Here is a 7464-nt window from a genome sequence, read left to right as displayed (position 1 = left end):
TTAATGTTTACCCTGTGTATCTTTAAAAACTTAATTTAACTGTTAGCTACTTTGACCCAAGTTTATTATCATTATTTTTCTAGACTTAGATTTAACCATTTTTATGCTAACTTTTGGTCAAGAATTTTGTTTTGATCCATTTGAGTTGGCTTAACTCCTAACTTGAATTCGTACTTTCTCTTCGCTAATTGAATTTCATGTTAGACCTTTATTGATGAAACTGTTAGCTGTCTTAACTCTGCTTGTCTTATTTTCAGTTGCAACAATCATAAAATGTACATGTAAGAATTTATACTTGTGCTTCAACAAACTGAAGATGTTTTACAGTGTTTGGGATTTCATTTTATTCTGGTTTAATTGATTTGTTTGTCATTTTAATAACATTCCTTGTATTAAAAAAACCTGCCTAATTTGAGGGGAGGGAGTTGTTCTAATGGTTGTTTGCTGAATTATTTCTAACTAATGTCTCATTAAGTTCTCATTGATAGAAGCATCTAGGAGGCCAGGTGATTTACAATGGTCACATGTCTGGACTTTATTTCTTTTTATTTCAGGAAGATTGACCTGTGGATCCTCTTACCTGGACCTCTTGACTAGATCCTTATCACCCTGACAGACAGTGTTTGATCTGGGCCAGGTATCCTGTTTGGATTCCTCCTCATCAGTTTCCTTGCATCTGTGTGTGTGTGAATCCACTGACTGGTTTCTTCAGGCAAAGTCCATCACAAGTGTCCCACCCTCCTCTTTCACTCTCTGTCTCTGTCCTCGCTCCTTCTCCTTCCCTCCCTCCCTATCTCCCTCCTCCCCTCCCGTCCCACGGCTGCTCGCCCAACAGCCCATCAGAATGACAATGGTATTGATGTAAAATGTGTTGCCTTTGGGCCGCTAAAGCATATAACCCCTGCATGCCTGGCCTGGCCGCCGCCACCACCACCACCACCACCACCACCACGGTTTATGGCTTTATTGTGTCCCCTTTTATGTGCTCCCCTGTTGGGGTGGGCGGACAACAATTTAGAAAATTCACTGTATATGCGCTGCCCACTGAAATGAGGTGCAAAGTAAGCAGATTTATTCAGATCAGTTAGTCAGGACGCAGCGTCATCTCGTACGTCGGAGCCACAGCGTGGCCCCAGAGAAGACGTCGGCCTCCGTCCCCCCACCTCCAGCCGTTCACGGCGACTTCATGTTTCCAATAATCAAGAAAGAAACAAGTTGAGTAACAAGTCGACTTTACCTTTCTGGTGTGCGTCCCTCCCTATACCTCCCTCTCCCATTTCCCTCCCTCCCACTTTTCACTCTTCCCTTTCTTTTCCACATTACCAGGGGGTGGCGTGTGATTGACAGATGGGAACGAATAATATTTTTTTTTTCGTAACCTAAGGCCATCTCCTGTGATTGGCCTGCCAGCTGACATCTCCAAACCCTCATCCCCCTCTTTCCTCCTCACCCGCACACACCCTCCCCTCACCTCATGCCCCCCTCCCACCCCTACTCACCCTTTAATATTGGGGCCTGTGGATGAGGCATCCTGAGGGTGAAAAAAGTAAGAGAGAGGGAGAGAGAAAAAGATATCTACCTTAGGGAAGAACCTCAGAGAGAGGGAGGGAAGGAGAGGACGGGTAGGAGCGTGTGTGCATGTGTGTGAGAGACACTTATTCTCTTAACTACTAGGAGACAGACACACTTTCCTGGCCCGACTCAAAGAAGGGGGGAAAACAGCAGGAAGAATTTTTTTTTCACTCAATATAATTTCAATTTTCCCCTCATTCAACAATCAAGCTTCCCCCCCAAGCTCCTCTTCCTGGAAACTCTTCTTCATCACTGGCTACTGGAAGTTCTATGTATTGATCCCCTCACACACTGCAAGGCTTACCTCATGGATTTGTATCTGATTGGATATTTGATGTGTGTGTGGTTGTCCAGCTCACGGGTGCTTGGAGGCTATCCCATTTGGTGGTGAGTACAAATCCACAGTTTCAGCATCACAGCCTATAGCCACATAAAGAGAGAGAGAGAGAGAGAGTAAGAGAGAGAGTGAGTGAGAGAGAGAGAGAGAGAGAGTCATTTTGGTCAAATGATCATTTCTGAAAGGGCAGAATGTGCACTTCTGAGTTGACTGCGTGGAAAAATGTTCTCCGGCCCGGTCCAAAAATCTTAACCTCAAAACCTAATGTAACGGAAAAGGCTTGCCGTTCTTTCCCCCTCCACACTCATGTCCATTTATTACACTGGTGCATGTTGTGATGCAGATGTGGTGGATTTTGAGCTTTTAGGTGATAATAATTCAATTAGCCATAAGTGCAAATCAGCAAACATTGTATTCAATTACTTTGAATACTTTAAAGTACATGAGGGAATCAATATCAGATCAGCTGGTTGCATCATCCGAGCAAGATGTCAGTGCTGACGTATAAACACAATCATTATAACCTAAAAGGACATGTTTTCTTTTTTAAACCATAGTCATTTTTAAAAAATGTAAAAAAAATAAAATAAAAAATTGAGGCAAGACAATAAAAATCTGACTGTTTTTCTTTTCTAATTTGAGACTGTGTCCTACATTTAAGCTGCCGGCCGCAAAACATGATGAACATGTGAACTGAAACCTAAGAGTTTTTTTTCTTTTTTTTTTTTGTAGTTGTACAACATGCATTCAACCCAAATATTTTGCTTCCCACAAAGGTGAACACCATTTTATAAATATCTGTACTTGCCATGGGCCATGAGTTGTAATTTGAATCGATGCATATAAAAAAATTGAAGCATATCATTTTGCTTTTTCACTTGTACCACAATTCACCCCCCTCTCCACTGCACATTGTCAGGAGACAATATGTGTAGGTGCCGCGGGGTTTTTTATTCTTTGTTGAATTATCCCAGATCGCTTTTGGCAGCAAGAACTGAAAATGTAGAGGTTTGTCTCATTAGAAATTCAGTTACATGCAGCAGCTGACCTCATAGCTCCTGGTCGCCTTTTGTAACATAAGGCTTCAAATTTGGTGATATTTGCGAGGGCGTATGACAAAGCTCTTTTGGCTGGGGAGACAATACTTGTCAGTGCTACTGCACTTTTTCAGGAGTCCAACCAGCATATGGTCTCAGCGCGCTGCCGTCCAAACCGCTCGCATCTTCTGGTTTCATTTACAGAGCAGGCAGCTGCCAAGCACACAGGCCACAGGGCTGGAGTGTTAATGGCAGAGAGGACTTTACACCCACTCCTGGCTGCAGCAGCGACCATCAGACACCAGTGACAAAGAGCCTGGAGTCTATCTGTGTCTCTCTGTGAGAATTACCTGCAGCTGCATTGTTTAAAGAGCTTACATGACACTGGTATAATGTTCAAACCTTAACAATGTGCACCAGCTTTGATTTGGGTAACAAATTTTGAAATGTAGGCTGGAGTAGGGGGGCTTTTTTACTGGAAGGGCAGAGAGATGAAAAGCCAGAACTGTGGCTCCGGGTGACTGGGCAGGTGCTGAGGAATGGGTGTCAAACAGTGCCGTCAGTGGCATCAGCCCGCGGTGCTGAACATGTCCAAAAACGGGAGACAAAATGAGGTGGTGCGTCAAAAACAAGAGGGTGCCGAGTTTCAGCAGACTCCCTCTCAGCTTCTGTCTCAGGGGCGATGACTTGGCCGTAAATTCTCGAGCCGCGGTGGGACAGGTTGGAGGGAAGAGGATTTCTGACTGCTTTATGCCTGGCAGCCTTGCTTTTACAAGACGGGGTGTTGAAAACAAAACAGAGCATAAATAACTGTGCTGATATGCACTTATGCACGTATGAAGATGAGCTGCAGTAGGAGGGGGAGAGGGAGGTGAGGAAACAAACAAGGTGGGTTTGGAAGGTGAGAGGCGGCTGTAAATTGCCTTTTTTGAAATGCAAGAATGTTGGGGAAACTGTCGTCCTGGACAAAATGCGCAAAATGAAGGTGAATTTACGACGGCCTGGAGCTACGGTGGGGCTCCGCATAATCCACAGGTCGCTGCATCCTCACTTCTCCCTGTGTTTTGGTTTGACATTTTTACCCCTAAAATGTAGATATTTTGAAATGGATGAGCTTAGCGCTGACGTCTACGACACACTCGAGCTGTTGATAAGTTTTGAATTAAGCGGCAGCAGCTTAACTCATCACACTTCCCCAGGAGTTTAAAGCACTCTGTCAGGCAGCAGTGTGTTTGTGCTCTTGCATAAACACACTGCTGGCAGTAAGTGAATGATGACAGTCACTTTGAGCGAGGAAATGCCTCAGCTGAACGCCGGCCAATACCAGCCATCCAGCATCGGCGCCGATTATCAGTCCACCTCTGTCAAATCGCAGCCGTGCGATTTGTTAAATCCAGTAACTGTTATTCTCCTAACCCGCTGTTATCAACACAGCGATTAAAGCTGCCTGAGAAAACAGCATCTCTGCACACAGTGTCACACTCTTCGCTCTCTCAAGATGTTGTGTTTGGAGATTCAAAGAGACAAATGGGAGTGAGCTTGACCCTAAACTCTGAACACACCTAAATTCGTCCGGCGTAGCTTTATGAGAAAGGACACAATCACAGCAGGTGAGACGGCAGACGCAGAACAAACCTCTGGAAAACCTGAAAAGATTTGTTTCAACCTAAACAAAGGTCAAACTTCTCTTTTTAACCTTCTGATTAAACCACCTCAAATTCTATTCACCCTATCCCGAAGAACTGAAGGGATTTAGCAAGACAAAAAATATTACATAAAAGATAATTTATATAATTAGATCCAATACTTGAAATGAAATGAATAAAACAGATAATGTATTGTTTTTTTGTTTGAGCATTTAAGAGGCTCAATATATTTCTCTGGCTAAATAACACTAATGGAACACTGTTCAAATCTCTGACACTTCACATGAAGAATCTTTACCAAAACGCATACAACTTTTCTAGTTCAACCTGAGCGGCTTAGAAGTCGGAGGGGCAGGAGTGGCGGGGGCTCTAAGGTCCATCTCTGGGTCTCAGGAATGTCATTATCCAACTGTGACACCCACCTCCACTAACACCCCCCTCCTAGTCCCAATCCTCAATCCAATCTTCAACCCTAAAACCCCTGACTATTGGGGCAGGGATCACCTAAATGATTCCTACTGCGAGAAAATCCTCCATCTGTGGCGCTCTGTAAGGAGATCAAGGATGTGCTGCTTTTGTTCCCAACAGGGCTGCAGTGGAAGAGTTAGAGAGGAGAGCAGGAAAAGTCTAGAAGAATGTCATTCACAAAAAAAAAAAAAAAAAAGACCTAAACATTTCATTATGAGCAGCTAAAAGCCGCTGCACGGAGACCAGGCTTTGGCCATTTTAGGCTAATCCCAATATGGAAGGAGACATGTTTACTTATGGCTCCTTCACACCAGATCACTTCTGGTTCCTGAACCAAAATGAGAACAACAAGGTGCATTCACACCTGAGAAGATGTCATTGTGGCTCTGGTAATTCTCAAGTGTCGTCTAACTATTTTGTTATCACGTCGAGCTGCAGACAAGCAGAACGATGCACAACGCACAGCTGTGAATGCACTGGAGAGGAGCTAGTGGTGAAGAGAGAGAAAGTTGAGCAACAACATGTTGGTATCTCACTGCAGGCCTTATTTGACTGGGTCACTATGAGCACAGCAGTTTTAACAAGAACCACACAGTAAGCATAGAAATACAGTGATGTTGGACACAAATGTCAAATTCCAGAAAAAGATGGTTTTCTGGCTGCTCTCTTGTTAAGGGTAAACAACAGTGATCAACAAATGTGTTGACGACAAATTGATTCTTTAAAATGATGTACATTTAGTACAATCTCAGATGCACTCCTTTCGCCAAAGATTCAAAATATGATGGAAATCTCAGAGAGGTGAATCCTGCTGCCAACAAATCAAGTATAAACAACACTAATACCACTGAGATGTTGCCGTGCGTACAACGTAACTCAACTTTTATGGGCTCCACCAGCCCCTAAAAATGCATTATACACATATAAAAAGAAGTGAAAAACCAACAATAAATTCAGAAAAAAGATGAATTATTAGAAAACTGGTTGTGAACTTGGCCTTACAAACTGACAAGTTCTAATCAGGAGGTTTGATCTTATTGGCTCTTCAAAGCATAACTCCGAAATACTACTGAGAACAGAACAAATGGAACCTGAGGCAACCCCGCCTACATCCCAAGGCTCAGGTTTAGCAGTCAAGCCTGTTGCTGCTCCTCAAATTCAAATTTGAGGAGCAGCCTGGGGTTTAGTGTCTTTCCCAAGAACACATCGGCACAGATCTAAAACTGCTCAAAACAATGCACCGTGAGGACTGAAACCTGTCTATCTTGTGACTCAAATGTCCTTTCTTTTGTATTTAAACACTGTGTCATAACAACCAAAGGAGACTGGACTCACTACGTTAGCTTACAGAAAGTATATTGGTCACAGATCAAGGGCAGACAATGACAGTATCCAGTCAAACACCAGCTAGGTAAGAGGTTCAAAGGAGAGTGGTATTTCAAAGCAGCGAAGGCGAGTCCTAATCTTCAGCCACCATCAAAGCACATGCAGAGTGCTCACGTAGGAAATGACCCAGTCCTGCAGTGCACAGCTATTAGGCCCTAAAACACAGGCCAGGACGGTTCCTCAGAGGTAAAACTGCCACGGCCGGGGGCAAAAAGATCATTAAGGGACACGGGTGGAGGTAGACTCACACACACACACACACACACACACACACACACACACTGTTAAGGTCTTCATTACCTGGCTGATCTCACCTGCATGGCTTGTTACAGAGGCTCATTATGAGCAGAGAACAGTTTCTCTGACACACAGGGTCAGTGGCAGAGATGTGCTGCTCACACCTGCAGAGCCCCCAGGTCACTGACCAGGTCATCACAAAGAAAAAGAGGGAAAAACAAGGGCAAGTCATTTTTATGGTTCATTTCCCACACAGTGGGGTTTTTTGTTTACATGCCATCAGTGTTTGTTTGTGTTAAAAACATATATTATTTTATACCATTAATTCTTTCAATAAACAAGCAAACACTTTACACACACCCGTTTTAATCACAGGCTGTTCTCTGAATACGTTGATAATGTAGTACTACATACTAAGAGCTATTTATTATTTATTTATATTTAATTTGGAAGATGACAACACACATGTTCATTTAAGAGTAAAACAGAAGAATGGAGAAAACACTGCGGGTTACTATTAAGTTATTATTATCTCCATACTAACCCCTTCACTGGCAGCCACCTAAATAGTACCAAGAGCTACGTCAAGCTTTTTACACCTGACCACCGGCAGCTAGGGGGCGACATGTAAACAACCAATTATGAAATCTATCTCACAACTCTCCATTTCTATGAAAACTGCTGTACTACAGTCACACAAACAGCATGTATAGTAATGTCTGCAGGTAATGGAGTACAGGATACATGCAGTGGTTCTACAAACATCAAGCTAAAATTCCAC

General features: G+C 43.3%; 1 protein-coding gene across 1 annotated transcript in view; it reads right to left on the bottom strand.

The window, feature by feature from the left end:
- Window positions 1–7464, bottom strand: part of LOC103381862 (vesicle-fusing ATPase-like) — a 46677-nt gene that overhangs the window by 2685 nt on the left and 36528 nt on the right. The window contains exons 22-23 of the transcript XR_003050287.1: window positions 1877–1992; window positions 1500–1531 (exon numbers count right to left, since the gene is read on the bottom strand). The gene's annotated coding sequence lies outside the window, so the exon portion shown is untranslated. The remainder of the gene's footprint in view (window positions 1–1499; window positions 1532–1876; window positions 1993–7464) is intronic.

This window comes from Cynoglossus semilaevis, chromosome 8, assembly GCF_000523025.1.
Source record: "Cynoglossus semilaevis isolate Cse_v1.0 chromosome 8, Cse_v1.0, whole genome shotgun sequence".
NCBI classification, from domain to species: domain Eukaryota; kingdom Metazoa; phylum Chordata; class Actinopteri; order Pleuronectiformes; family Cynoglossidae; genus Cynoglossus; species Cynoglossus semilaevis.
The sequence above is the reverse complement of the archived record's forward strand: the minus strand, read 5'-3'. Positions and strand labels throughout refer to the sequence as shown.